General features: G+C 42.3%; 33 non-coding genes across 33 annotated transcripts; all 33 read left to right on the forward strand.

Moving 5' to 3' along the window:
• The first annotated feature begins 9625 nt into the window (after positions 1-9625).
• LOC113758705 lies at positions 9626-9744 on the forward strand. The gene has a single exon (XR_003466824.1). It is a non-coding gene; the product is annotated as a 5S ribosomal RNA (ribosomal RNA).
• A 416-nt stretch (positions 9745-10160) lies between these two features.
• On the forward strand, positions 10161-10279 carry LOC113758690. Its single transcript, XR_003466810.1, has one exon. It is a non-coding gene; the product is annotated as a 5S ribosomal RNA (ribosomal RNA).
• A 415-nt stretch (positions 10280-10694) lies between these two features.
• Positions 10695-10813, forward strand: LOC113758693. Its single transcript, XR_003466813.1, has one exon. It is a non-coding gene; the product is annotated as a 5S ribosomal RNA (ribosomal RNA).
• Positions 10814-11228: 415 nt separating this feature from the next.
• LOC113758689 lies at positions 11229-11347 on the forward strand. Its single transcript, XR_003466809.1, has one exon. It is a non-coding gene; the product is annotated as a 5S ribosomal RNA (ribosomal RNA).
• Positions 11348-11763: 416 nt separating this feature from the next.
• LOC113758718 lies at positions 11764-11884 on the forward strand. The gene has a single exon (XR_003466835.1). It is a non-coding gene; the product is annotated as a 5S ribosomal RNA (ribosomal RNA).
• A 285-nt stretch (positions 11885-12169) lies between these two features.
• On the forward strand, positions 12170-12290 carry LOC113758721. The gene has a single exon (XR_003466838.1). It is a non-coding gene; the product is annotated as a 5S ribosomal RNA (ribosomal RNA).
• Positions 12291-12705: 415 nt separating this feature from the next.
• Positions 12706-12824, forward strand: LOC113758694. The gene has a single exon (XR_003466814.1). It is a non-coding gene; the product is annotated as a 5S ribosomal RNA (ribosomal RNA).
• A 416-nt stretch (positions 12825-13240) lies between these two features.
• Positions 13241-13359, forward strand: LOC113758707. Its single transcript, XR_003466825.1, has one exon. It is a non-coding gene; the product is annotated as a 5S ribosomal RNA (ribosomal RNA).
• Positions 13360-13776: 417 nt separating this feature from the next.
• Positions 13777-13895, forward strand: LOC113758701. The gene has a single exon (XR_003466820.1). It is a non-coding gene; the product is annotated as a 5S ribosomal RNA (ribosomal RNA).
• Positions 13896-14310: 415 nt separating this feature from the next.
• Positions 14311-14429, forward strand: LOC113758714. Its single transcript, XR_003466832.1, has one exon. It is a non-coding gene; the product is annotated as a 5S ribosomal RNA (ribosomal RNA).
• A 415-nt stretch (positions 14430-14844) lies between these two features.
• LOC113758702 lies at positions 14845-14963 on the forward strand. Its single transcript, XR_003466821.1, has one exon. It is a non-coding gene; the product is annotated as a 5S ribosomal RNA (ribosomal RNA).
• A 414-nt stretch (positions 14964-15377) lies between these two features.
• LOC113758715 lies at positions 15378-15496 on the forward strand. The gene has a single exon (XR_003466833.1). It is a non-coding gene; the product is annotated as a 5S ribosomal RNA (ribosomal RNA).
• Positions 15497-15911: 415 nt separating this feature from the next.
• On the forward strand, positions 15912-16030 carry LOC113758720. Its single transcript, XR_003466837.1, has one exon. It is a non-coding gene; the product is annotated as a 5S ribosomal RNA (ribosomal RNA).
• Positions 16031-16445: 415 nt separating this feature from the next.
• LOC113758704 lies at positions 16446-16564 on the forward strand. The gene has a single exon (XR_003466823.1). It is a non-coding gene; the product is annotated as a 5S ribosomal RNA (ribosomal RNA).
• A 415-nt stretch (positions 16565-16979) lies between these two features.
• On the forward strand, positions 16980-17098 carry LOC113758716. The gene has a single exon (XR_003466834.1). It is a non-coding gene; the product is annotated as a 5S ribosomal RNA (ribosomal RNA).
• Positions 17099-17513: 415 nt separating this feature from the next.
• On the forward strand, positions 17514-17632 carry LOC113758724. The gene has a single exon (XR_003466841.1). It is a non-coding gene; the product is annotated as a 5S ribosomal RNA (ribosomal RNA).
• Positions 17633-18048: 416 nt separating this feature from the next.
• LOC113758722 lies at positions 18049-18169 on the forward strand. Its single transcript, XR_003466839.1, has one exon. It is a non-coding gene; the product is annotated as a 5S ribosomal RNA (ribosomal RNA).
• A 415-nt stretch (positions 18170-18584) lies between these two features.
• LOC113758697 lies at positions 18585-18703 on the forward strand. Its single transcript, XR_003466817.1, has one exon. It is a non-coding gene; the product is annotated as a 5S ribosomal RNA (ribosomal RNA).
• Positions 18704-19119: 416 nt separating this feature from the next.
• LOC113758708 lies at positions 19120-19238 on the forward strand. The gene has a single exon (XR_003466826.1). It is a non-coding gene; the product is annotated as a 5S ribosomal RNA (ribosomal RNA).
• Positions 19239-19653: 415 nt separating this feature from the next.
• LOC113758723 lies at positions 19654-19772 on the forward strand. Its single transcript, XR_003466840.1, has one exon. It is a non-coding gene; the product is annotated as a 5S ribosomal RNA (ribosomal RNA).
• A 416-nt stretch (positions 19773-20188) lies between these two features.
• On the forward strand, positions 20189-20307 carry LOC113758709. The gene has a single exon (XR_003466827.1). It is a non-coding gene; the product is annotated as a 5S ribosomal RNA (ribosomal RNA).
• Positions 20308-20723: 416 nt separating this feature from the next.
• Positions 20724-20842, forward strand: LOC113758713. The gene has a single exon (XR_003466831.1). It is a non-coding gene; the product is annotated as a 5S ribosomal RNA (ribosomal RNA).
• Positions 20843-21258: 416 nt separating this feature from the next.
• On the forward strand, positions 21259-21377 carry LOC113758703. Its single transcript, XR_003466822.1, has one exon. It is a non-coding gene; the product is annotated as a 5S ribosomal RNA (ribosomal RNA).
• A 415-nt stretch (positions 21378-21792) lies between these two features.
• LOC113758695 lies at positions 21793-21911 on the forward strand. The gene has a single exon (XR_003466815.1). It is a non-coding gene; the product is annotated as a 5S ribosomal RNA (ribosomal RNA).
• A 416-nt stretch (positions 21912-22327) lies between these two features.
• On the forward strand, positions 22328-22446 carry LOC113758710. The gene has a single exon (XR_003466828.1). It is a non-coding gene; the product is annotated as a 5S ribosomal RNA (ribosomal RNA).
• A 416-nt stretch (positions 22447-22862) lies between these two features.
• LOC113758691 lies at positions 22863-22981 on the forward strand. The gene has a single exon (XR_003466811.1). It is a non-coding gene; the product is annotated as a 5S ribosomal RNA (ribosomal RNA).
• Positions 22982-23396: 415 nt separating this feature from the next.
• Positions 23397-23515, forward strand: LOC113758698. Its single transcript, XR_003466818.1, has one exon. It is a non-coding gene; the product is annotated as a 5S ribosomal RNA (ribosomal RNA).
• Positions 23516-23930: 415 nt separating this feature from the next.
• On the forward strand, positions 23931-24049 carry LOC113758711. Its single transcript, XR_003466829.1, has one exon. It is a non-coding gene; the product is annotated as a 5S ribosomal RNA (ribosomal RNA).
• Positions 24050-24465: 416 nt separating this feature from the next.
• LOC113758699 lies at positions 24466-24585 on the forward strand. Its single transcript, XR_003466819.1, has one exon. It is a non-coding gene; the product is annotated as a 5S ribosomal RNA (ribosomal RNA).
• Positions 24586-24999: 414 nt separating this feature from the next.
• On the forward strand, positions 25000-25120 carry LOC113758719. The gene has a single exon (XR_003466836.1). It is a non-coding gene; the product is annotated as a 5S ribosomal RNA (ribosomal RNA).
• Positions 25121-25535: 415 nt separating this feature from the next.
• LOC113758696 lies at positions 25536-25654 on the forward strand. Its single transcript, XR_003466816.1, has one exon. It is a non-coding gene; the product is annotated as a 5S ribosomal RNA (ribosomal RNA).
• Positions 25655-26070: 416 nt separating this feature from the next.
• Positions 26071-26189, forward strand: LOC113758712. Its single transcript, XR_003466830.1, has one exon. It is a non-coding gene; the product is annotated as a 5S ribosomal RNA (ribosomal RNA).
• Positions 26190-26605: 416 nt separating this feature from the next.
• LOC113758692 lies at positions 26606-26724 on the forward strand. The gene has a single exon (XR_003466812.1). It is a non-coding gene; the product is annotated as a 5S ribosomal RNA (ribosomal RNA).
• The last annotated feature ends 298 nt before the right edge of the window (positions 26725-27022 follow it).

Raw genomic sequence — 27022 nt, forward strand, 5'->3', positions numbered from 1 at the left:
CCCCGGCAGCTAATGGGAATGGCCATGCGAATGGTCATTACGTGCCCCTTAGGACTATCTACTATCGACCTATAGCAGGAGAAGCTCGTGTACGCTACTCACCGCATGATAGATACCCTCGATGTGCGTGTAGGTTGACTTTCGCCTACCCGGACTATGTGGTGCTTGCTTTGGACGACGAGCGTCGTCAGTTGGTGGATGCCAACCTTGGTTTACAGGCTGAGGTAGATGAGCTTAGGCAGATGGTTGGCGCTCAGGGTGAGCGAATTGCTGAGCTTGAGGAGGTGCTAGAGGGTGAGGTAGCCACGTCTGCAGTGGTTAACCAGGAGCTTCGGGATACTAGGGCTCGACTCACTAGGTTAGCACGAGATGTCCGTACTCGGGCTTTCGAGATGCTGGTTGATGCTACTAGTCTGGTTGAGGACGCTACTGCAGTGATTCCTGAGGATGAGGAGGAGGATCCGGAGGAGGATCCCGAGGAGGAGGTTCCTCCTGGTAGCCCTGCTATGGACTAGGATCTTGGTCATTGACCTCTTTTGACTTTTGACTGGTACAGTTAGGACTAGTTAGGGTGACGCGAGTGCCGAGGCCATTGTATTTTGCATGCTTGTGTGGCCTATTTTTGGGCACTTGTTCTTACTTTAGTCTTCTGTGACTAAAAGTATATTTTGAGCACCTGTGTGCTATATTTTGTGAATTGTCCCTAACTTGCTAATTGTACAAACTTGACATGCTTATGAATGTAAATTATTGTTAATTTCAATGCTTTCTTGGTTAGTTCTAAATTCGATAAAATTCTTGTTTTCTGCTTAAATTAATTTATTTCTTGCACTAGGCACGTCTAGACTAATGGAAGGATTAAGAAGTGGTCGAGGCCGTGGGCGAGCGTCTAGACAGGCCCAACCTCAGGGGGATGACCAGGGTTCGGCAACTGGACCGACCCAGGGACAGGAAAACGTTGAGGGTAACCAAGTGGCTACTGCCATCAATAGGATGACTGATATCCTAGAACGTTTAGCGGAGAGACAGGGTCCTGGACCATTTAACCAACCTGGGGGCCAGGATAGGGGAGAGGATAGAGCCCTGGAAAGATTCCTAAAGTTTAACCCGCCTAAGTTTATGGGTGAACCTGACCCCGAAGTAGCGGAGAATTGGTTAGAAAGGATGACCAACATATTCGCCGCTCTAGACTATACTGAGGATAGGCGCGTGAACTTTGCTGCCTTTCAATTTGAGGGAGTAGCCCGTGCTTGGTGGGATCTGATAAAAGGAAAATGGGAAAGAGCTCAAACCCCTTGGACCTGGGAAAATTTCACAAGGGAGTTTAATGAAAAGTTTCTTCCGCCCTTGATCCAAGAGAAAAGGGAGGACGAATTTATTAAGTTGAAACAAGGAACCCTTACTGTCGCAGAATATGAAGGGAAGTTCACTAAGCTTTCCAAATATGCTCCTGAGCTAGTAACCGATGAACGGAGAAGGATTAGAAGGTTCATACAGGGACTTAATGTGGAACTTCAGGAGGGCCTGGCTGCAGCCCAAATCTCTACTTTTACTGAGGCTTTAGAGAAAGCGCAAAGGGTTGAGAATGCAAGGTCTCAAGTGAGGGATTTCCACAATAGGAAAAGGAATTTCCCTAGTCGCACTACTGGGCAGACCAGTAAGTTTATACACCCTTCTAAAAAGGGAAGAGGGGAAGGGGGAACGAGAACTGCTGGAGCTTCTAGGGGAGCTCTATCTAGGGGAGGTCGTAGCGGGACGACTCAAGCTAGGGGAGCACCATCTGTTGGATCGACTGTGACCCCTCAAGTTACTTGTGGGTATTGTGGTAAACCCAACCACTCTGAGAATGACTGCTGGAGAAAGTTGGGAAAATGCTTACTGTGTGGGAGCATTGAGCATCAGATTGCAAGTTGTCCGAAATCGTCAAAGACAGGGGGAAGCCTGCAGAGACCTGAAAAATCAACCTCTAAGCAGACCAGTGCCGGAGGGAGTCGACCAAAAGTACCGGCTAGGGTCTACGCATTGGACTATCCACAAGCTCCAGAGGCGACCGAAGTGGTCGAAGGTACCATTCCAATCTTTCACCGCCTAGCTAGGGTTTTAATTGATCCGGGTGCAACGCACTCTTTTGTAAACCCTGATTTCATGAGTGGAATAGACTTGAAGCCAATTAAGTTACCATATGACTTGGAGGTTAAAACACCCACTGGGGACAAAAGTCTAATTGCTAATATGGTGTATAAGAATAGTGAAATTTGCGTGAGGGAAAGAAAATTGCTGGCCGATTTGATAGGCTTAGCGATTAAAGGATATGATGTGATCCTAGGGATGGATTGGTTAGCCCGTTATAATGCTCAACTAAATTGTAGGACGAAAATTGTAGAATTGTGTATTCCAGGGGAAGCAACCTTGAAATTGGATGTGAGGGGTAAGTTAGCCTCGTCTGCACTTATTTCGGGAATCCGGGCTAGAAAGTTGTTAAGTAAAGGAGCTCAAGGGTATTTAGCTTTTCTTATTAATACTCCTAGCGATAAGGTGAATCTGGAGGACACACCGGTAGTAAAAGAATTTTCTGACGTTTTTCCTGAAGAATTGGAGTCTCTACCCCCGGAACGGGAAATAGCTTTTAAAATTGATTTAACCCCGGGAACAGCACCTATATCAAGGACACCATACAGGATGGCTCCAGCTGAGTTGAAGGAGTTGAAGTTACAATTACAGGATTTGTTGGAACGAGGTTTTATACGAGAGAGTGATTCTCCGTGGGGAGCCCCAGTTTTGTTTGTAAAGAAGAAAGATGGGAGTTTGAGGTTATGTATAGATTATCGAGGTTTAAATGATGTTACGATTAAGAATAAATACCCACTACCCCACATCGATGAACTGTTTGATCAATTGCAAGGGGCGGTGGTGTTTTCAAAGTTGGATCTAAGGCAAGGTTACTATCAATTGAGGATTTTGGAGAAGGACATACCTAAGACTGCTTTCAACTCGAGGTATGGGCACTTCGAGTTTGCAGTGATGCCTTTTGGGTTAACCAATGCACCTGCCGCTTTTATGGATTTAATGCATAGGGTTTTTAAGCCTTACTTGGATCAATTTGTGGTGATTTTCATTGATGACATTTTGGTGTATTCTAAGAATGTGAAAGATCATGAGAAACATTTGAGAATTGTTTTACAAATCTTGAGGGAACATCAGTTATATGCTAAGTTTAGCAAGTGTGAATTCTGGCTGAAGGAAGTGACTTTCCTAGGGCATATAATTTCTAAGGATGGGATTAAAGTGGATCCAGCTAAAGTGGAAGCTGTTTCGAAATTGAAACGACCGGAAAACCCAACGGAAGTTCGGAGTTTTATAGGATTGGCGGGGTATTACCGGAGATTCATCCAGGATTTTTCGAAAATCGCTGGACCTATGACTGAGTTGACCAAGAAAAATAGAAAGTTTATTTGGAATTCTAAGTGTGAAGGAAGTTTTCAGGAGTTGAAAAGACGGTTGACAAGAGCGCCTGTTCTAGCTCTACCAAATGGACATGATAGTTTTGTGGTTTACACCGATGCATCTAAGGAAGGTTTGGGATGTGTTTTGATGCAAAATGATAAAGTGATAGCTTATGCCTCCAGAAAGTTGAAACCGCATGAAGGAAATTATCCGACCCATGATTTGGAGTTAGCGGCTGTGGTCTTTGCTTTGAAGAAATGGAGACACTATTTATACGGAGTGACATTCGAGGTTTTTACAGATCACAAAAGCCTTAAGTACTTATTTTCTCAGAAGGAACTGAATTTGAGGCAACGTAGATGGATGGAATTTCTGGAAGATTATGACTGCATTATTAAGTACCATCCTGGGAAGGCCAATGTAGTGGCCGATGCTTTGAGCCGTCAGGTACAGATGGCTGGATTGATGGTTAAGGAATTTCGATTGTTGGAGGAAGTTAGCTATTGGAATCCTCGATTGGAACCAAGGAAAGTACTTTTGGGGAATATTGTGATAACCTCCACTTTATTGGGACGTATTAAGGAATCTCAGGAAAAGGACCCTGAAATGCAAAAGTTGGTGGAGAAAGTCAAGATGGGAGACCAGACCGATTTCACTTTGGGATCAGATGGAATATTGAGATTTCGAAATCGGGTGGTTATGCCAAAGGATGAAGGACTTAGAAAAGAAGTTTTGGAAGAGGCACACCGATCAAAGTTTACAGTACATCCAGGAGGGAACAAAATGTACCAAGACTTGAAAGGTCTATATTGGTGGAAAAATATGAAGAAGGAAATTGCCCAATTTGTCCAGACATGCTTGGTTTGTCAACAGGTTAAAGCCGAACATCAGAAACCATCTGGGCTTTTGCAACCTCTAGAAATACCTGAGTGGAAATGGGAAAATATTACCATGGATTTTGTATCAGGCTTACCAAGGACACAGAAAGGCCATGATGCCATTTGGGTAATAGTAGATAGATTGACTAAATCGGCTCATTTTCTGCCAATTAATATGAAATATCCATTGGAGAAGTTGGCCAAATTGTACTTGGATGAGATTATCAGACTACATGGTATACCTGTGAGTATTGTGTCAGATAGGGATCCAAGATTTGTTTCGAGGTTTTGGCAAAAGATGCAAGAAGTGTTGGGGACTAAGTTGAACTTTAGTACCACCTATCATCCCCAGACTGATGGACAATCTGAAAGAACAATTCAAACTCTTGAGGACATGTTGAGGACTTGTGTACTGGACTTTGGAGAGAATTGGAGTAAGTTTTTGACTTTAGTGGAATTTGCCTATAACAATAGTTTCCACTCTTCTATTCAAATGGCTCCATACGAAGCACTTTATGGTCGGAAGTGTAGATCCCCAATTTGTTGGGATGAAGTAGGTGAACGGAAAATCTTAGACACGACTACTGTATCTTGGATTGAGGAGGCTAATGAGAAGGTGAAATTGGTACGGCAAAGAATTCAAACCGCTCAGAGTAGACAAAAGAGTTATGCCGACAATCGGAGGAAGGATTTGGAGTTCACTGTTGGAGATATGGTATTTCTCAAGATTATGCCTTTAAAAGCAAGTTTGATGTCCGGAAAAGGGAAGAAACTACAACCAAGGTTTGTAGGGCCTTATAAGATTATTCAGCGAGTTGGGAATGTAGCCTATAAGCTGGAATTACCACCGAGTTTATCTCGTATTCATAACGTGTTTCATGTGTCCATGCTTAAGAAGTATCATCCAGACCCCTCTCATGTTTTACAACCGGAGAATATTGAGATTGATGAAACCCTAACCTATGAGGAGAGACCGGTAAACTTCTGGATCGAAAGGTGAAGGAATTGAGGAACAAGCAGATACCACTAGTGAAAGTTCTATGGAAGAACCATGGAGTCGAGGAAGCAACATGGGAAGTTGAAGAGACAATCAAGGAGAAGTATCCAGACTTATTCATCGACCAAGGTAAATTTCGAGGACGAAATTTTCTTAAGGGGGAGAGGATGTGAGGACTCGCAAAAACTATTATTTTATGCCTAATTTATGGCTTAATAAATTATTTAATTGGATTTTATTTCCAAGGAATATTTTCTAGTCTTATTAGACCTAAATACATGGTAATATAACTTCGTTATATTTTTAAAATGATTCGTTTCGAAAATTAATTTCCTAGAGCGCGTTTCGTAAAAATAGTGAATAGTACTTGGAGATTTTATCCGCGTAGTAGCACAATAAGCTTGGAATATTAGAGACTTGTACTATGGTACTAAAATAGGTAATCTTAAGTATAAATATTCAAGTGATAGTTAGTAGTGCAATCGTTATAAGAATTTTTCGAAAGTTTCGCGTTATAGCGGTAAAATTGACGGTACGCGTTTTCACACGCGCGACTTCATTTGAGGGACTTTAGACCTTTATTCCGGGACAATTAAGAGTGAATAATATTTATATTAACATGAGTGCATTAGAGGTTTAGTGTACTAGTGAACCAAACGCTCGAGAAATCGAGTCCAAACGCACCCTAAATTACACTATTTCAAGTTGACTTTGAGGTGCATTTTACACCACACAAAGAATCTTCCTTTGGAAGCCAATTGCATCAGCACACTCTCTCTCTCTTTACCTCACTTGGCCGAACAACAAAGAGGAGAAGAACTCTCCATTTGTTCTTCATTTTTCATCTTTAATCCATGCACCAAAATCCACCCAAATCACACCAAACTTGGAGATCTCTTAGCAAACCACTTGGAGACTACATTTAGCTAACAAAAGGCTGCATCTCACGGTTTCTTTGGAGCTTCAAGAGGGCCGAAATTTTCTGGTCTTGCACACCCAAGGAAGAGGTAATGATCAACCCACAAATTCTTGTCTTTTGGAGGTTATATAGCAAGATCAAACTCATGCATGCACTTAGTTACTTGTTTATGGTGTAAAAATGTGATTGTGGGCTCTTGGTATTCCCACACTTGAGTTGTTGTTGCTGATGTGATGATTAATGGTGATTATATTGTTGGTTTAGTGATTATAATGATGCATTAGTGATGGGTAATTAGTAGAAACTTCATTGGGTGTAAGAGGCTAGAACTTCCGATTTTGCCCCTGCTATGTTCGGCCATTTCCAGGCCAAATCTTAATGGTTTAATGGCTTGAATTGGATGTTTATAGGATGTATTAGATGTGTGAAAAATTTCATTGGAAAATATTGAGGTTTAATGGAGCAAATGAATTTTTTTTCCGAAACCAGCAAATCTGGAAATCTGTCCCGTAATGCACTGTCCAGCGTTGGTATTTTGGCTATAACTCTGTCCTCGGATGTCGAAATCATGTGCCGTCGGTGGCGTTTGAAACTAGACATTCCTAGCTTTAATTTGGTATAAAATGCACGTTCTGATTCTCTGTGAGCAAGCCGAACCAAATGTTTTAAGTTCGCTGTCCTGTTGCTCTGCTCCTCTGGAATGAAGTGTACAGGCAGCAACTTGATGCCCGAATTTGAACCAGATGGGTGCCGAATTTGGGAATGACTTCTTCTGTGATATTTTAGTACTATGAATGTATTTTCCAACGGCGTAAGCCATGCTCAATTTCGAGCTATATTGACTGAGTTGTGACTGAAACAAGTGGACTGCTCTGTTTTGGAAAACCCTAACGTTTGGACTGGTTTGGAACCAAATCTTGTAGTGAACTTGTTAGTTGATGTTTTTGATATTAAACATTTACCAAAGATATTATGGGTGTATCTTAGACCCTCATTTTACAAATGAACCATGGTTGGATAACCTTCTTGGTTGAACGATTGGAAATTTGGGAAATGAAAGTCAAAGGCAGAATGCCTTAGGAATTTTCTTGAACTTCGGTTGGCTCATTAACTACCTTGTCGAAGGTATTTTTCCCCGAAATTCGATAGAGAGATACTTTCCATATAGTATTGAAACACTGCCAATTTTGGTGCCAATTCAAGTTCGTTTCGGTACCTAATTAAAATTCTAAAGTTGGGGGTTCAAATCTGGAAATTCTTCTCCAGTCTTGAATTTGCTCAACTTCGGGCTACCGTATCTCGGTGCTCGAAACTCCGATTCTTGATCCGTTTGTTTTGTCATACACTTCACTTGCAACACTAATTGAGCTGAAAATTTCAGAGGCCGGTTTGCAACGTACGAATCGTGCCGAATTTTCAAAGTTGGCCAAAAACCAACTTCATTCTGCCATGAAAACCGACCCTGCGCCTTCACGCTCATTTTTGACCACTTTTCACTTCGATTCATGGAAAAGTGTCTTCTAGGAACTTATAGTACTCTCTAAGAGGTTTCCAACGGTATAAAGTTTTCCAATTCTCGACTTATACCGAGCGAGTTACGATTTTTCAAAGATTTATCATAAAACTGGAAAATTTTCCAATTCCAAGAAAATAGAGTTTTTCAAAAAACTCTTTATTCTTTTTATATTCTTAAACGTTTTGCTTACGATTTTCATGATAAAAACTCAAATAATATTATACCTAATAAACGGCAAGTTGAACCTCGATTTACGTGTAATTGAGGTTCCTTTTTGCAAAATAATTCTTAGATTGTACTAGTGTACAATCTTTCTTGATAAGTGGGTTAATTGTGTGATTATCCACTATTAATTTGCCAGGCGCACAAGGAGACCTTCAAGAGGATCTCACCGTGGACACTTGAACTTCCGGAAAATAATTCTTGTTGAATTGCTCGGTGAGTGTCAAGTGTGTGAATTTTGATACTTGTTTAATTGTGGTATTTGTTGAAAGTTTTAAAAATAAGGGCGGGTGTGTACTTTATCGCACTCGTTCTAATTTCAAATGAATGAATGGAATGTCTTGAATGAATGAATGAAATGCAATGTTATGTCATGAATGCTTGTGTCGTTGGAGTGAACCTCCTCGACTTTCAAAAATATGGGGGACGCCCAAACTCATAGGCCGACCTTGAACTCGAGCCGGCAATGGGCTTGGTCGGGAACTTGGGCGAGCCATGAGATTATAAGCTCGACCTAATAAGAGGTCTTGCTTGGCATACTTGTAGAGTATCGCCCAATAATAGACTTGTGGGCCCTTGAGGTGTACGGTGGACGGAGGAAAGTAAGTGGTGATCTACGGAAATGGAAATACCGACCCGGTTGACAGGAGGGTCAATGCGGGAAGGTATACGAATGACAACGGCAGATCGAGTGGAACTTAGCTCCTGAGAGCTACTATATCCTTGAATTGTTTCTGATTACTTTTCTTGTTTGAATAATTGATTGTTAAAAAGACATGGTTTTATTTATTAAATTTGGGTTTGTTATTTGACTAAGTGCTTGCATGTGTGTTCTTGGCCTCACGAGCGTTAGCTCACCCTATAGTTTTGTTTTCCTTAACAGGACCGACTCTTGGAGAAACCATCCGTTGAATTTTGTTAAGACTCCTGTTATATATTTTGACTAGGCCCTGGTTTGGGTTGTACTTTTGGAAATTGTAAACTTGAAAAGTTTGGGCCCTGATGTGTATTTTGAATTTAAGTCGTTTCATGATTACCCGATGTACTAGTTATAAATTAAGTGACTTATTAAGCTTGAACGCTTCCGCATTATTGTGTTCATGTTTCTCTCATCGAAGTGATTAGTTTGATTTTAAATTGAATGGATTTGCTTGAGTCCTGGCGTGAGCTGGGCAGGCGTCCGCGGATACCCTTTGGTCCGCCTTAGGGAGATGTGGGGCGTCACAGCACCCCTATTTTTTTTGTTTCGAAATCCAAATTTCCTATTCGTTCTTTATCCTGTAGTAATTTAGCTCCGTCGGAAAGATTGCTTTATATTTTGCTTCTTGTCGAAGCATGAAGGCGAGCCTGAAGGCGCGAGACAAATCAGGAACGGTACGGTTCGATCAAACCCCGGATCGTCGCCCAAAGTTGTCGGCGCAAATATAGCACCGCAAACGTAATGGATTGATTTCATGACAATTTAGACTTGCGCGATGAGGGAAAAAAACAGGGTGCAAATCAATAACAAAAAAAAATATGAAAGCAAATAAATAAAAGGATATGAGGAAAATGCTTGAATTGACGCTTAAAATGAATTTCGGTCTAGAAAAGCCACAATGCTTCGCAGGACGGGGTAGTTTAAAAGAATAAAGCGAAAGGAATATGGCGGGAGCGATCATACCAGCACTAATGCACCGGATCCCATCAGAACTCCGAAATTAAGCGTGGTTGGGCGAGAGTAGTACTAGGATTGGTGACCCCCTGGGAAGTCCTCGTGTTGCACCCCTCTCTTTTTTGTTTCGAAATCCAAATTTCCTATTCGTTCTTTATCCTGTAGTAATTTAGCTCCGTCGGAATGATTGCTTCATATTTTGCTTCTTGTCGAAGCATGAAGGCGGATCTGAAGGCGCGAGACAAATCAGGAACGGTACGGATCGATCAAAGCCCGGATCGTCGCTCAAATTTGTCGGCGCAAATGTATCAGCGCAAGCATGATGGATTGATTTCATGGCAATTTAGAGTTGCGCGATGAGGGAAAAAAACAGGGTGCAAATCAATAGCAAAAAAAAATATGAAAGCAAATAAAAAAAAGGATAAGAGAAAAATGCTTGAATTGACGCTTAAAAGGAATGCCGGTTTAGAAAAACCACACTGCTTCGCAGGACGGGATGGTTTAAAAGAATAAAGCGAAAGGAACATGGCGGGTGCGATCATACCAGCACTAATGCACCGGATCCCATCAGAACTCCGAAGTTAAGCATGCTTGGGCGAGAGTAGTACTAGGATGGGTGACCCCCTGGGAAGTCCTCGTGTTGCACCCCTCTCTTTTTTCTTTCGAAATCCAAATTTCCTATTCGTTGTTTATCCTGTAGTAATTTAGCTCCGTTGAAACGATTGCTTTATATTTTGCTTCTTGTCGAAGGATGTAGGCGGATCTGAAGGCGCGAGACAAATCAGGAACGGTACGGCTCGATCAAAGACCGGATCGTCGCTCTAATTTGTCGACGCAAATGTATCACCGCAAGCGTGAAGGATTGATTTCATGATAATTTAGAGTTGCGGGATGATGGAAAAAAACAGGGTGCAAATCAATAACAAAAAAAAATATAAAGTAAATAAATAAAAGGATAAGAGGAAAATGCTTCAATTAACGCTTAAAATGAATTCCGGTCTAGAAAAGACGCACTGCTTCGCAGGACGGGGTAGTTTAAAAGAATAAAGGGAAAGGAACATGGCGGGTGCGATCATTCCAGCCCTAATGCACCGGATCCCATCAGAACTCCGAAGTTAAGCGTGCTTGGGCGAGAGTAGTACTAGAATGGGTGACCACCTGGGAAGTTCTCGTGTTGCACCCCTATTTTTTTTGTTTCGAAATCCAAATTTCCTATTCGTTCTTTATCCTGTAGTAATTTAGCTCCGTCGGAAAGATTGCTTTATATTTTGCTTCTTGTCGAAACATGAAGGCGAGCCTGAAGGCGCGAGACAAATCAGGAACGGTACGGTTCGATCAAACCCCGGATCGTCGCCCAAAGTTGTCGGCGCAAATATATCACCGCAAACGTGATGGACTGATTTCATGACAATTTAGACTTGCGCGATGAGGAAAAAAACAGGGTGCAAATCAATAACAAAAAAAAATATGAAAACAAATAAATAAAAGGATATGAGGAAAATGCTTGAATTGACGCTTAAAATGAATTTCGGTCTAGAAAAGCCACAATGCTTCGCAGGACGGGGTAGTTTAAAAGAATAAAGCGAAAGGAACATGGCGGGTGCGATCATACCAGCACTAATGCACCGGATCCCATCAGAACTCCGAAGTTAAGCGTGCTTGGGCGAGAGTAGTACTAGAATGGGTGACCCCCTGGGAAGTTCTCGTGTTGCACCCCTCTTTTTTTTGTTTCGAAATCCAAATTTCGTATTCGTTCTTTATCCTGTAGTAATTTAGCTCCGTCGGAACGATTGCTTCATATTTTGCTTCTTGTCGACGAATGAAGGCGGATCTGAAGGCGCGAGACAAATCAGGAACGGTACGGCTCGATCAAAACCCGGATCGTCGCTCAAATTTGTCGGCGCAAATGTATCAGCGCAAGCGTGATGGATTGATTTCATGGCAATTTAGAGTTGCGCGATGAGGGAAAAAAACAGGGTGCAAATCAATAACAAAAAAAAATATGAAAGCAAATAAAAAAAAGGGTAAGAGGAAAATACTTGAATTGACGCTTAAAAGGAATTCCGGTCTAGAAAAACCACACTGCTTCGCAGGACGGGATGGTTTAAAAGAATAAAGCGAAAGGAACATGGCGGGTGCGATCATACCAGCACTAATGGAACGAAAATCCCATCAGAACTCCGAAGTTAAGCATGCTTGGGCGAGAGTAGTACTAGGATGGGTGACCCCCTGGGAAGTTCTCGTGTTGCACCCCTCTTTTTTTTGTTTCGAAATCCAAATTTCGTATTCGTTCTTTATCCCCTCTCTTTTATTCTTTCGAAATCCTGAAATTTCCTATCAAATTTGTCGTATCAGCGTGATGGATTGATTTCCGCGATGAGGGGTGCAAATCAATAACAAAAAAAAATATGAAAGCAAATAAAAAAAAGGGTAAGAGGAAAATACTTGAATTGACGCTTAAAAGGAATTCCGGTCTAGAAAAACCACACTGCTTCGCAGGACGGGATGGTTTAAAAGAATAAAGCGAAAGGAACATGGCGGGTGCGATCATACCAGCACTAATGGAACGAAAATCCCATCAGAACTCCGAAGTTAAGCATGCTTGGGCGAGAGTAGTACTAGGATGGGTGACCCCCTGGGAAGTCCTCGTCTTGCACCCCTCTCTTTTTTCTTTCGAAATCCAAATTTCCTATTCGTTGTTTATCCTGTGGTAATTTAGCTCCGTTGAAACGATTGCTTTATATTTTGCTTCTTGTCGAAGGATGTAGGCGGATCTGAAGGCGCGAGACAAATCAGGAACGGTACGGCTCGATCAAAGACCGGATCGTCGCTCAAATTTGTCGGCGCAAATGTATCACCGCAAGCGTGAAGGATTGATTTCATGATAATTTAGAGTTGCGGGATGATGGAAAAAAACAGGGTGCAAATCAATAACAAAAAAAAATATAAAGTAAATAAATAAAAGGATAAGAGGAAAATGCTTCAATTAACGCTTAAAATGAATTCCGGTCTAGAAAAGACGCACTGCTTCGCAGGACGGGGTAGTTTAAAAGAATAAAGCGAAAGGAACATGGCGGGTGCGATCATTCCAGCCCTAATGCACCGGATCCCATCAGAACTCCGAAGTTAAGCGTGCTTGGGCGAGAGTAGTACTAGAATGGGTGACCACCTGGGAAGTTCTCGTGTTGCACCCCTATTTTTTTTGTTTCGAAATCCAAATTTCCTATTCGTTCTTTATCCTGTAGTAATTTAGCTCCGTCGGAAAGATTGCTTTATATTTTGCTTCTTGTCGAAGCATGAAGGCGAGCCTGAAGGCGCGAGACAAATCAGGAACGGTACGGTTCGATCAAACCCCGGATCGTCGCCCAAAGTTGTCGGCGCAAATATATCACCGCAAACGTGATGGACTGATTTCATGACAATTTAGACTTGCGCGATGAGGGAAAAAAACAGGGTGCAAATCAATAACAAAAAAAAATATGAAAGCAAATAAATAAAAGGATATGAGGAAAATGCTTGAATTGACGCTTAAAATGAATTTCGGTCTAGAAAAGCCACACTGCTTCGCAGGACGGGGTAGTTTAAAAGAATAAAGCGAAAGGAATATGGCGGGAGCGATCATACCAGCACTAATGCACCGGATCCCATCAGAACTCCGAAATTAAGCGTGGTTGGGCGAGAGTAGTACTAGGATTGGTGACCCCCTGGGAAGTCCTCGTGTTGCACCCCTCTCTTTTTTGTTTCGAAATCCAAATTTCCTATTCGTTCTTTATCCTGTAGTAATTTAGCTCCGTCGGAACGATTGCTTAATATTTTGCTTCTTGTCGAAGCGTGAAGGAGGATCTGAAGGCGCGAGACAAATCAGGAACGGTACGGCTCGATCAAAGCCCGGATCGTCGCTCAAATTTTTCGGCGCAAATGTATCACCGCAAGCGTGAAGGATTGATTTTATGATAATTTAGAGTTGCGGGATGATGAAAAAAACAGGGTGCAAATCAATAACAAAAAAAAAATATAAAGTAAATAAATAAAAGGATAAGAGGAAAAACTGCTTCAATTGACGCTTAAAATGAATTCCGGTCTAGAAAAGCCACACTGCTTCGCAGGACGGGGTAGTTTAAAAGAATAAAGCGAAAGGAACATGGCGGGTGCGATCATACCAGCACTAATGCACCGGATCCCATCAGAACTCCGAAGTTAAGCGTGCTTGGGCGAGAGTAGTACTAGAATGGGTGACCCCCTGGGAAGTTCTCGTGTTGCACCCCTCTTTTTTTTGTTTCGAAATCCAAATTTCGTATTCGTTCTTTATCCTGTAGTAATTTAGCTCCGTCGGAACGATTGCTTCATATTTTGCTTCTTGTCGACGCATGAAGGCGGATCTGAAGGCGCGAGACAAATCAGGAACGGTACGGCTCGATCAAAGCCCGGATCGTCGCTCAAATTTGTCGGCGCAAATGTATCACCGCAAGCGTGAAGGATTGATTTTATGATAATTTAGAGTTGCGGGATGATGGAAAAAAACAGGGTGCAAATCAATAACAAAAAAAAATATAAAGTAAATAAATAAAAGGATAAGAGGAAAATGCTTCAATTGACGCTTAAAATGAATTCCGGTCTAGAAAAGCCACACTGCTTCGCAGGACGGGGTAGTTTAAAAGAATAAAGCGAAAGGAACATGGCGGGTGCGATCATACCAGCACTAATGCACCGTATCCCATCAGAACTCCGAAGTTAAGCGTGCTTGGGCGTGAGCAGTATTAGGACGGGTGACCCCCTGGGAATTCCTCTTGTTGCACCCCACTCTTTTTTGTTTCGAAATTCAAATTTTCTATTCGTTCTTTATCCTGTAGTAATTTAGGTCCTTCGGAACGATTGCTTTATATTTTGCTTCTTCTCGAAGCATGAAGGCGGATCTGAAGGCGCGAGAGAATTCAGGAACGGTACGGCTCGATCAAAGCCCGGATCATCGCTCAAATTTGTCGGCGCAAATGTATCAGCGCAAGCGTGATGGATTAATTTCATGACAATTTATTGTTGCGCGATGACGGAAAAAAACAGGGTGCAAATCAATAACAAAAAAAAATATGAAAGCAAATAAATATAAGGATAAGAGAAAATGCTTGAATTGACGCTTAAAATGAATTTCGGTCTAAAAAAGCCACACTGCTTCGCAGGACGGGGTAGTTTAAAAGAATAAAGCGAAAGGAATATGGCGGGAGCGATCATACCAGCACTAATGCACCGGATCCCATCAGAACTCCGAAATTAAGCGTGGTTGGGCGAGAGTAGTACTAGGATGGGTGACCCCCTGGGAAGTTCTCGTGTTGCACCCCTCTCTTTTTTGTTTCGAAATCCAAATTTCGTATTCGTTCTTTATCCTGTAGTAATTTAGCTCCTCGGAACGATTGCTTTATATTTTGCTTCTTGTCGAAGCATGAAGGCGGATCTGAAGGCGCGAGACAAATCAGGAACGGTACGGCTCGATCAAAGCCCGGATCGTCGCTCAAATTTGTCGGCGCAAATGTATCACCGCAAGCGTGAAGGATTGATTTTATGATAATTTAGAGTTGCGGGATGATGGAAAAAAACAGGGTGCAAATCAATAACAAAAAAAAATATAAAGTAAATAAATAAAAGGATAAGAGGAAAATGCTTCAATTGACGCTTAAAATGAATTCCGGTCTAGAAAAGCCACACTGCTTCGCAGGACGGGGTAGTTTAAAAGAATAAAGCGAAAGGAACATGGCGGGTGCGATCATACCAGCACTAATGCACCGTATCCCATCAGAACTCCGAAGTTAAGCGTGCTTGGGCGTGAGCAGTATTAGGACGGGTGACCCCCTGGGAATTCCTCTTGTTGCACCCCACTCTTTTTTGTTTCGAAATTCAAATTTTCTATTCGTTCTTTATCCTGTAGTAATTTAGGTCCTTCGGAACGATTGCTTTATATTTTGCTTCTTCTCGAAGCATGAAGGCGGATCTGAAGGCGCGAGAGAATTCAGGAACGGTACGGCTCGATCAAAGCCCGGATCATCGCTCAAATTTGTCGGCGCAAATGTATCAGCGCAAGCGTGATGGATTAATTTCATGACAATTTATTGTTGCGCGATGACGGAAAAAAACAGGGTGCAAATCAATAACAAAAAAAAATATGAAAGCAAATAAATATAAGGATATAGAAAAATGCTTGAATTGACGCTTAAAATGAATTTCGGTCTAAAAAAGCCACACTGCTTCGCAGGACGGGGTAGTTTAAAAGAATAAAGCGAAAGGAATATGGCGGGAACGATCATACCAGCACTAATGCACCGGATCCCATCAGAACTCCGAAATTAAGCGTGGATGGGCGAGAGTAGTACTAGGATTGGTGACCCCCTGGGAAATCCTCGTGTTGCACCCCTCTCTTTTTTGTTTCGAAATCCAAATTTCCTATTCGTTCTTTATCCTGTAGTAATTTAGCTCCGTCGGAACAATTGCTTAATATTTTGCTTCTTGTCGAAGCGTGAAGGAGGATCTGAAGGCGCGAGACAAAACAGGAACGGTACGGCTCGATCAAAGCCCGGATCGTCGCTCAAATTTGTCGGCGCAAATGTATCACCGCAAACGTGAAGGATTGATTTTATGATAATTTAGAGTTGCGGGATGATGGAAAAAAACAGGGTGCAAATCAATAATAAAAAAAAATATAAAGTAAATAAATAAAAGTATAAGAGGAAAATGCTTCAATTGACGCTTAAAATGAATTCCGGTCTAGAAAAGCCACACTGCTTCGCAGGACGGGGTAGTTTGAAAGAATAAAGCGAAAGGAACATGGCGGGTGCGTTCATACCAGCACTAATGCACCGGATCCCATCAGAACTCCGAAGTTAAGCGTGCTTGGGCGTGAGCAGTATTAGGACGGGAGACCCCCTGGGAATTCCTCTTGTTGCACCCCACTCTTTTTTGTTTCGAAATTCAAATTTTCTATTCGTTCTTTATCCTGTAGTAATTTAGGTCCTTCGGAACGATTGCTTTATATTTTGCTTCTTCTCGAAGCATGAAGGCGGATCTGAAGGCGCGAGAGAATTCAGGAACGGTACGGCTCGATCAAAGCCCGGATCATCGCTCAAATTTGTCGGCGCAAATGTATCAGCGCAAGCGTGATGGATTAATTTCATGACAATTTATTGTTGCGCGATGACGGAAAAAAACAGGGTGCAAATCAATAACAAAAAAAAATATGAAAGCAAATAAATATAAGGATATAGAAAAATGCTTGAATTGACGCTTAAAATGAATTTCGGTCTAAAAAAGCCACACTGCTTCGCAGGACGGGGTAGTTTAAAAGAATAAAGCGAAAGGAATATGGCGGGAGCGATCATACTAGCACTAATGCACCGGATCCCATCAGAACTCCGAAATTAAGCGTGGTTGGGCGAGAGTAGTACTAGGATTGGTGACCCCCTGGGAAGTCCTCGTGTTGCACCCCTCTCTTTTTTGTTTCGAAATCCAAATTTCCTATTCGTTCTTTATCCTGTAGTAATTTAGCTCCGTCGGAACGATTGCTTAATATTTTGCTTCTTGTCGAAGCGTGAAGGAGGATCTGAAGGCGCGAGACAAATCAGGAACGGTACGGCTCGATCAAAGCCCGGATCGTCGCTCAAATTTGTCGGCGCAAATGTACCACCGCAAGCGTGAAGGATTGATTTTATGATAATTTAGAGTTGCGGGATGATGGAAAAAAACAGGGTGCAAATCAATAACAAAAAAAAATATAAAGTAAATAAATAAAAGGATAAGAGGAAAATGCTTCAATTGACGCTTAAAATGAATTCCGGTCTAGAAAAGCCACACTGCTTCGCAGGACGGGGTAGTTTAAAAGAATAAAGCGAAAGGAACATGGCGGGTGCGATCATACTAGCACTAATGCACCGGATCCCATCAGAACTCCGAAGTTAAGCGTGCTTGGGCGAGAGTAGTACTAGAATGGGTGACCCCCTGGGAAGTTCTCGTGTTGCACCCCTCTTTTTTTTGTTTCGAAATCCAAATTTCGTATTCGTTCTTTATCCTGTAGTAATTTAGCTCCGTCGGAACGATTGCTTCATATTTTGCTTCTTGTCGACGCATGAAGGCGGATCTGAAGGCGCGAGACAAATCAGGAACGGTACGGCTCGATCAAAACCCGGATCGTCGCTCAAATTTGTCGGCGCAAATGTATCAGCGCAAGCGTGATGGATTGATTTCATGGCAATTTAGAGTTGCGCGATGAGGGAAAAAAACAGGGTGCAAATCAATAACAAAAAAAAATATGAAAGCAAATAAAAAAAAGGGTAAGAGGAAAATACTTGAATTGACGCTTAAAAGGAATTCCGGTCTAGAAAAACCACACTGCTTCGCAGGACGGGATGGTTTAAAAGAATAAAGCGAAAGGAACATGGCGGGTGCGATCATACCAGCACTAATGGAACGAAAATCCCATCAGAACTCCGAAGTTAAGCATGCTTGGGCGAGAGTAGTACTAGGATGGGTGACCCCCTGGGAAGTCCTCGTCTTGCACCCCTCTCTTTTTTCTTTTGAAATCCAAATTTCCTATTCGTTGTTTATCCTGTGGTAATTTAGCTCCGTTGAAACGATTGCTTTATATTTTGCTTCTTGTCGAAGGATGTAGGCGGATCTGAAGGCGCGAGACAAATCAGGAACGGTACGGCTCGATCAAAGACCGTATCGTCGCTCTAATTTGTCGGCGCAAATGTATCACCGCAAGCGTGAAGGATTGATTTCATGATAATTTAGAGTTGCGGGATGATGGAAAAAAACAGGGTGCAAATCAATAACAAAATAAAATATAAAGTAAATAAATAAAAGGATAAGAGGAAAATGCTTCAATGAACGCTTAAAATGAATTCCGGTCTAGAAAAGCCACACTGCTTCGCAGGACGGAGTAGTTTAAAAGAATAAAGCGAAAGGAACATGGCGGGTGCGATCATTCCAGCCCTAATGCACCGGATCCCATCAGAACTCCGAAGTTAAGCGTGCTTGGGCGTGAGTAGTACTAGAATGGGTGACCACCTGGGAAGTTCTCGTGTTGCACCCCTATTTTTTTTGTTTCGAAATCCAAATTTCCTATTCGTTCTTTATCCTGTAGTAATTTAGCTCCGTCGGAAAGATTGATTTATATTTTGCTTCTTGTCGAAGCATGAAGGCGAGCCTGAAGGCGCGAGACAAATCAGGAACGGTACGGTTCGATCAAACCCCGGATCGTCGCCCAAAGTTGTCGGCGCAAATATATCACCGCAAGCGTGATGGATTGATTTCATGACAATTTAGACTTGCGCGATGAGGGAAAAAAACAGGGTGCAAATCAATAACAAAAAAAAATATGAAAGCAAATAAATAAAAGGATAAGAGAAAAATGCTTGAATTGACGCTTAAAATGAATTTCGGTCTAAAAAAGCCACACTGCTTCGCAGGACGGGGTAGTTTAAAAGAATAAAGCGAAAGGAATATGGCGGGAGCGATCATACCAGCACTAATGCACCGGATCCCATCAGAACTCCGAAATTAAGCGTGGTTGGGCGAGAGTAGTACTAGGATTGGTGACCCCCTGGGAAGTCCTCGTGTTGCACCCCTCTCTTTTTTGTTTCGAAATCCAAATTTCCTATTCGTTCTTTATCCTGTAGTAATTTAGCTCCGTCGGAACAATTGCTTAATATTTTGCTTCTTGTCGAAGCGTGAAGGAGGATCTGAAGGCGCGAGACAAAACAGGAACGGTACGGCTCGATCAAAGCCCGGATCGTCGCTCAAATTTGTCGGCGCAAATGTATCAACGCAAACGTGAAGGATTGATTTTATGATAATTTAGAGTTGCGGGATGATGGAAAAAAACAGGGTGCAAATCAATAACAAAAAAAAATATAAAGTAAATAAATAAAAGGATAAGAGGAAAATGCTTCAATTGACGCTTAAAATGAATTCCGGTCTAGAAAAGCCACACTGATTCGCAGGACGGGGTAGTTTGAAAGAATAAAACGAAAGGAACATGGCGGGTGCGTTCATACCAGCACTAATGCACCGGATCCCATCAGAACTCCGAAGTTAAGCGTGCTTGGGCGAGAGTAGTACTAGAATGGGTGACCCCCTGGGAAGTTCTCGTGTTGCACCCCTCTTTTTTTTGTTTCGAAATCCAAATTTCGTATTCGTTCTTTATCCTGTAGTAATTTAGCTCCGTCGGAATGATTGCTTCATATTTTGCTTCTTGTCGAAGCATGAAGGCGGATCTGAAGGCGCGAGACAAATCAGGAACGGTACGGATCGATCAAAGCCCGGATCGTCGCTCAAATTTGTCGGCGCAAATGTATCAGCGCAAGCATGATGGATTGATTTCATGGCAATTTAGAGTTGCGCGATGAGGGAAAAAAACAGGGTGCAAATCAATAGCAAAAAAAAATATGAAAGCAAATAAATAAAAGAATAAGAGAAAAATGCTTGAATTGACGCTTAAAATGAATTTCGGTCGAAAAAAGCCACACTGCTTCGCAGGACGGGGTAGTTTAAAAGAATAAAGCGAAAGGAATATGGCGGGAGCGATCATACCAGCACTAATGCACCGGATCCCATCAGAACTCCGAAATTAAGCGTGGTTGGGCGAGAGTAGTACTAGGATTGGTGACCCCCTGGGAAGTCCTCGTGTTGCACCCCTCTCTTTTTTGTTTCGAAATCCAAATTTCCTATTCGTTTCTTTATCCTGTAGTAATTTAGCTCCGTCGGAACGATTGCTTAATATTTTGCTTCTTGTCGAAGCGTGAAGGAGGATCTGAAGGCGCGAGACAAATCAGGAACGGTACGGCTCGATCAAAGCCCGGATCGTCGCTCAAATTTGTCGGCGCAAATGTATCACCGCAAGCGTGAAGGATTGATTTTATGATAATTTAGAGTTGCGGGATGATGGAAAAAAACAGGGTGCAAATCAATAACAAAAAAAAATATAAAGTAAATAAATAAAAGGATAAGAGGAAAATGCTTCAATTGACGCTTAAAATGAATTCCGGTCTAGAAAAGCCACACTGCTTCGCAGGACGGGGTAGTTTAAAAGAATAAAGCGAAAGGAACATGGCGGGTGCGATCATACCAGCACTAATGCACCGGATCCCATCAGAACTCCGAAGTTAAGCGTGCTTGGGCGAGAGTAGTACTAGAATGGGTGACCCCCTGGGAAGTTCTCGTGTTGCACCCCTCTTTTTTTTGTTTCGAAATCCAAATTTCGTATTCGTTCTTTATCCTGTAGTAATTTAGCTCCGTCGGAACGATTGCTTCATATTTTGCTTCTTGTCGACGCATGAAGGCGGATCTGAAGGCGCGAGACAAATCAGGAACGGTACGGCTCGATCAAAACCCGGATCGTCGCTCAAATTTGTCGGCGCAAATGTATCAGCGCAAGCGTGATGGATTGATTTCATGGCAATTTAGAGTTGCGCGATGAGGGAAAAAAACAGGGTGCAAATCAATAACAAAAAAAAATATGAAAGCAAATAAAAAAAAGGGTAAGAGGAAAATACTTGAATTGACGCTTAAAAGGAATTCCGGTCTAGAAAAACCACACTGCTTCGCAGGACGGGATGGTTTAAAAGAATAAAGCGAAAGGAACATGGCGGGTGCGATCATACCAGCACTAATGGACCGGATCCCATCAGAACTCCGAAGTTAAGCATGCTTGGGCGAGAGTAGTACTAGGATGGGTGACCCCCTGGGAAGTCCTCGTCTTGCACCCCTCTCTTTTTTCTTTCGAAATCCAAATTTCCTATTCGTTGTTTATCCTGTGGTAATTTAGCTCCGTTGAAACGATTGCTTTATATTTTGCTTCTTGTCGAAGGATGTAGGCGGATCTGAAGGCGCGAGACAAATCAGGAACGGTACGGCTCGATCAAAGACCGGATCGTCGCTCAAATTTGTCGGCGCAAATGTATCACCGCAAGCGTGAAGGATTGATTTCATGATAATTTAGAGTTGCGGGATGATGGAAAAAAACAGGGTGCAAATCAATAACAAAAAAAAATATAAAGTAAATAAATAAAAGGATAAGAGGAAAATGCTTCAATTAACGCTTAAAATGAATTCCGGTCTAGAAAAGACGCACTGCTTCGCAGGACGGGGTAGTTTAAAAGAATAAAGCGAAAGGAACATGGCGGGTGCGATCATTCCAGCCCTAATGCACCGGATCCCATCAGAACTCCGAAGTTAAGCGTGCTTGGGCGAGAGTAGTACTAGAATGGGTGACCACCTGGGAAGTTCTCGTGTTGCACCCCTATTTTTTTTGTTTCGAAATCCAAATTTCCTATTCGTTCTTTATCCTGTAGTAATTTAGCTCCGTCGGAAAGATTGCTTTATATTTTGCTTCTTGTCGAAGCATGAAGGCGAGCCTGAAGGCGCGAGACAAATCAGGAACGGTACGGTTCGATCAAACCCCGGATCGTCGCCCAAAGTTGTCGGCGCAAATATATCACCGCAAACGTGATGGATTGATTTCATGACAATTTAGACTTGCGCGATGAGGGAAAAAAACAGGGTGCAAATCAATAACAAAAAAAAATATGAAAGCAAATAAATAAAAGGATATGAGGAAAATGCTTGAATTGACGCTTAAAATGAATTTCGGTCTAGAAAAGCCACAATGCTTCGCAGGACGGGGTAGTTTAAAAGAATAAAGCGAAAGGAATATGGCGGGAGCGATCATACCAGCACTAATGCACCGGATCCCATCAGAACTCCGAAATTAAGCGTGGTTGGGCGAGAGTAGTACTAGGATTGGTGACCCCCTGGGAAGTCCTCGTGTTGCACCCCTCTCTTTTTTGTTTCGAAATCCAAATTTCCTATTCGTTCTTTATCCTGTAGTAATTTAGCTCCGTCGGAATGATTGCTTCATATTTTGCTTCTTGTCGAAGCATGAAGGCGGATCTGAAGGCGCGAGACAAATCAGGAACGGTACGGATCGATCAAAGCCCGGATCGTCGCTCAAATTTGTCGGCGCAAATGTATCAGCGCAAGCATGATGGATTGATTTCATGGCAATTTAGAGTTGCGCGATGAGGGAAAAAAATAGGGTGCAAATCAATAGCAAAAAAAAATATGAAAGCAAATAAAAAAAAGGGTAAGAGGAAAATACTTGAATTGACGCTTAAAAGGAATGCCGGTTTAGAAAAACCACACTGCTTCGCAGGACGGGATGGTTTAAAAGAATAAAGCGAAAGTAACATGGCGGGTGCGATCATACCAGCACTAATGCACCGGATCCCATCAGAACTCCGAAGTTAAGCATGCTTGGGCGAGAGTAGTACTAGGATGGGTGACCCCCTGGGAAGTCCTCGTGTTGCACCCCTCTCTTTTTTCTTTCGAAATCCAAATTTCCTATTCGTTGTTTATCCTGTAGTAATTTAGCTCCGTTGAAACGATTGCTTTATATTTTGCTTCTTGTCGAAGGATGTAGGCGGATCTGAAGGCGCGAGACAAATCAGGAACGGTACGGCTCGATCAAAGACCGGATCGTCGCTCTAATTTGTCGACGCAAATGTATCACCGCAAGCGTGAAGGATTGATTTCATGATAATTTAGAGTTGCGGGATGATGGAAAAAAACAGGGTGCAAATCAATAACAAAAAAAAATATAAAGTAAATAAATAAAAGGATAAGAGGAAAATGCTTCAATTAACGCTTAAAATGAATTCCGGTCTAGAAAAGACGCACTGCTTCGCAGGACGGGGTAGTTTAAAAGAATAAAGCGAAAGGAACATGGCGGGTGCGATCATTCTAGCCCTAATGCACCGGATCCCATCAGAACTCCGAAGTTAAGCGTGCTTGGGCGAGAGTAGTACTAGAATGGGTGACCACCTGGGAAGTTCTCGTGTTGCACCCCTATTTTTTTTGTTTCGAAATCCAAATTTCCTATTCGTTCTTTATCCTGTAGTAATTTAGCTCCGTCGGAAAGATTGCTTTATATTTTGCTTCTTGTCGAAGCATGAAGGCGAGCCTGAAGGCGCGAGACAAATCAGGAACGGTACGGTTCGATCAAACCCCGGATCGTCGCCCAAAGTTGTCGGCGCAAATATAGCACCGCAAACGTGATGGATTGATTTCATGACAATTTAGACTTGCGCGATGAGGGAAAAAAACAGGGTGCAAATCAATAACAAAAAAAAATATGAAAGCAAATAAATAAAAGGATATGAGGAAAATGCTTGAATTGACGCTTAAAATGAATTTCGGTCTAGAAAAGCCACATGCTTCGCAGGACGGGGTAGTTTAAAAGAATAAAGCGAAAGGAATATGGCGGGAGCGATCATACCAGCACTAATGCACCGGATCCCATCAGAACTCCGAAATTAAGCGTGGTTGGGCGAGAGTAGTACTAGGATTGGTGACCCCCTGGGAAGTCCTCGTGTTGCACCCCTCTCTTTTTTGTTTCGAAATCCAAATTTCCTATTCGTTCTTTATCCTGTAGTAATTTAGCTCCGTCGGAACGATTGCTTAATATTTTGCTTCTTGTCGAAAGCGTGAAGGAGGATCTGAAGGCGCGAGACAAATCAGGAACGGTACGGCTCGATCAAAGCCCGGATCGTCGCTCAAATTTGTCGGCGCAAATGTATCACCGCAAGCGTGAAAGATTGATTTTATGATAATTTAGAGTTGCGGGATGATGGAAAAAAACAGGGTGCAAATCAATAACAAAAAAAAAATATAAAGTAAATAAATAAAAGGATAAGAGGAAAATGCTTCAATTGACGCTTAAAATGAATTCCGGTCTAGAAAAGCCACACTGCTTCGCAGGACGGGGTAGTTTAAAAGAATAAAGCGAAAGGAACATGGCGGTGCGATCATACCAGCACTAATGCACCGGATCCCATCAGAACTCCGAAGTTAAGCGTGCTTGGGCGAGAGTAGTACTAGAATGGGTGACCCCCCTGGGAAGTTCTCGTGTTGCACCCTCTTTTTTTTGTTTCGAAATCCAAATTTCGTATTCGTTCTTTATCCTGTAGTAATTTAGCTCCGTCGGAACGATTGCTTCATATTTTGCTTCTTGTCGACGCATGAAGGCGGATCTGAAGGCGCGAGACAAATCAGGAACGGTACGGCTCGATCAAAACCCGGATCGTCGCTCAAATTTGTCGGCGCAAATGTATCAGCGCAAGCGTGATGGATTGATTTCATGGCAATTTAGAGTTGCGCGATGAGGGAAAAAAATAGGGTGCAAATCAATAACAAAAAAAAATATGAAAGCAAAAAAAAAAAGGGTAAGAGGAAAATACTTGAATTGACGCTTAAAAGGAATTCCGGTCTAGAAAAACCACACTGCTTCGCAGGACGGGATGGTTTAAAAGAATAAAGCGAAAGGAACATGGCGGGTGCGATCATACCAGCACTAATGGAACGAAAATCCCATCAGAACTCCGAAGTTAAGCATGCTTGGGCGAGAGTAGTACTAGGATGGGTGACCCCCTGGGAAGTCCTCGTGTTGCACCCCTCTCTTTTTTCTTTCGAAATCCAAATTTCCTATTCGTTGTTTATCCTGTAGTAATTTAGCTCCGTTGAAACGATTGCTTTATATTTTGCTTCTTGTCGAAGGATGTAGGCGGATCTGAAGGCGCGAGACAAATCAGGAACGGTACGGCTCGATCAAAGACCGGATCGTCGCTCAAATTTGTCGGCGCAAATGTATCACCGCAAGCGTGAAGGATTGATTTTATGATAATTTAGAGTTGCGGGATGATGGAAAAAAACAGGGTGCAAATCAATAACAAAAAAAAATATAAAGTAAATAAATAAAAGGATAAGAGGAAAATGCTTCAATTGACGCTTAAAATGAATTCCGGTCTAGAAAAGCCACACTGCTTCGCAGGACGGGGTAGTTTAAAAGAATAAAGGGAAAGGAACATGGCGGGTGCGATCATTCCAGCCCTAATGCACCGGATCCCATCAGAACTCCGAAGTTAAGCGTGCTTGGGCGAGAGTAGTACTAGAATGGGTGACCCCCTGGGAAGTTCTCGTGTTGCACCCCTATTTTTTTTGTTTCGAAATCCAAATTTCCTATTCGTTCTTTATCCTGTAGTAATTTAGCTCCGTCGGAAAGATTGCTTTATATTTTGCTTCTTGTCGAAGCATGAAGGCGAGCCTGAAGGCGCGAGACAAATCAGGAACGGTACGGTTCGATCAAACCCCGGATCGTCGCCCAAAGTTGTCGGCGCAAATATATCACCGCAAACGTGATGGATTGATTTCATGACAATTTAGACTTGCGCGATGAGGGAAAAAAACAGGGTGCAAATCAATAACAAAAAAAAATATGAAAGCAAATAAATAAAAGGATATGAGGAAAATGCTTGAATTGACGCTTAAAATGAATTTCGGTCTAGAAAAGCCACAATGCTTCGCAGGACGGGGTAGTTTAAAAGAATAAAGCGAAAGGAATATGGCGGGAGCGATCATACCAGCACTAATGCACCGGATCCCATCAGAACTCCGAAATTAAGCGTGGTTGGGCGAGAGTAGTACTAGGATTGGTGACCCCCTGGGAAGTCCTCGTGTTGCACCCCTCTCTTTTTTGTTTCGAAATCCAAATTTCCTATTCGTTCTTTATCCTGTAGTAATTTAGCTCCGTCGGAATGATTGCTTCATATTTTGCTTCTTGTCGAAGCATGAAGGCGGATCTGAAGGCGCGAGACAAATCAGGAACGGTACGGATCGATCAAAGCCCGGATCGTCGCTCAAATTTGTCGGCGCAAATGTATCAGCGCAAGCATGATGGATTGATTTCATGGCAATTTAGAGTTGCGCGATGAGGGAAAAAAATAGGGTGCAAATCAATAGCAAAAAAAAATATGAAAGCAAATAAAAAAAAGGGTAAGAGGAAAATACTTGAATTGACGCTTAAAAGGAATGCCGGTTTAGAAAAACCACACTGCTTCGCAGGACGGGATGGTTTAAAAGAATAAAGCGAAAGTAACATGGCGGGTGCGATCATACCAGCACTAATGCACCGGATCCCATCAGAACTCCGAAGTTAAGCATGCTTGGGCGAGAGTAGTACTAGGATGGGTGACCCCCTGGGAAGTCCTCGTGTTGCACCCCTCTCTTTTTTCTTTCGAAATCCAAATTTCCTATTCGTTGTTTATCCTGTAGTAATTTAGCTCCGTTGAAACGATTGCTTTATATTTTGCTTCTTGTCGAAGGATGTAGGCGGATCTGAAGGCGCGAGACAAATCAGGAACGGTATGGCTCGATCAAAGACCGGATCGTCGCTCAAATTTGTCGACGCAAAAATTATCACCGCAAGCGTGAAGGATGATTTCATGATAATTTTAGAGTTGGCGGGATGATGGAAAAAAACAGGGTGCAAATCATAACAAAAAAAAATATAAAGTAAATA

Source organism: Coffea eugenioides, unplaced genomic scaffold (assembly GCF_003713205.1).
Source record: "Coffea eugenioides isolate CCC68of unplaced genomic scaffold, Ceug_1.0 ScVebR1_668;HRSCAF=1381, whole genome shotgun sequence".
Classification (NCBI taxonomy): domain Eukaryota; kingdom Viridiplantae; phylum Streptophyta; class Magnoliopsida; order Gentianales; family Rubiaceae; genus Coffea; species Coffea eugenioides.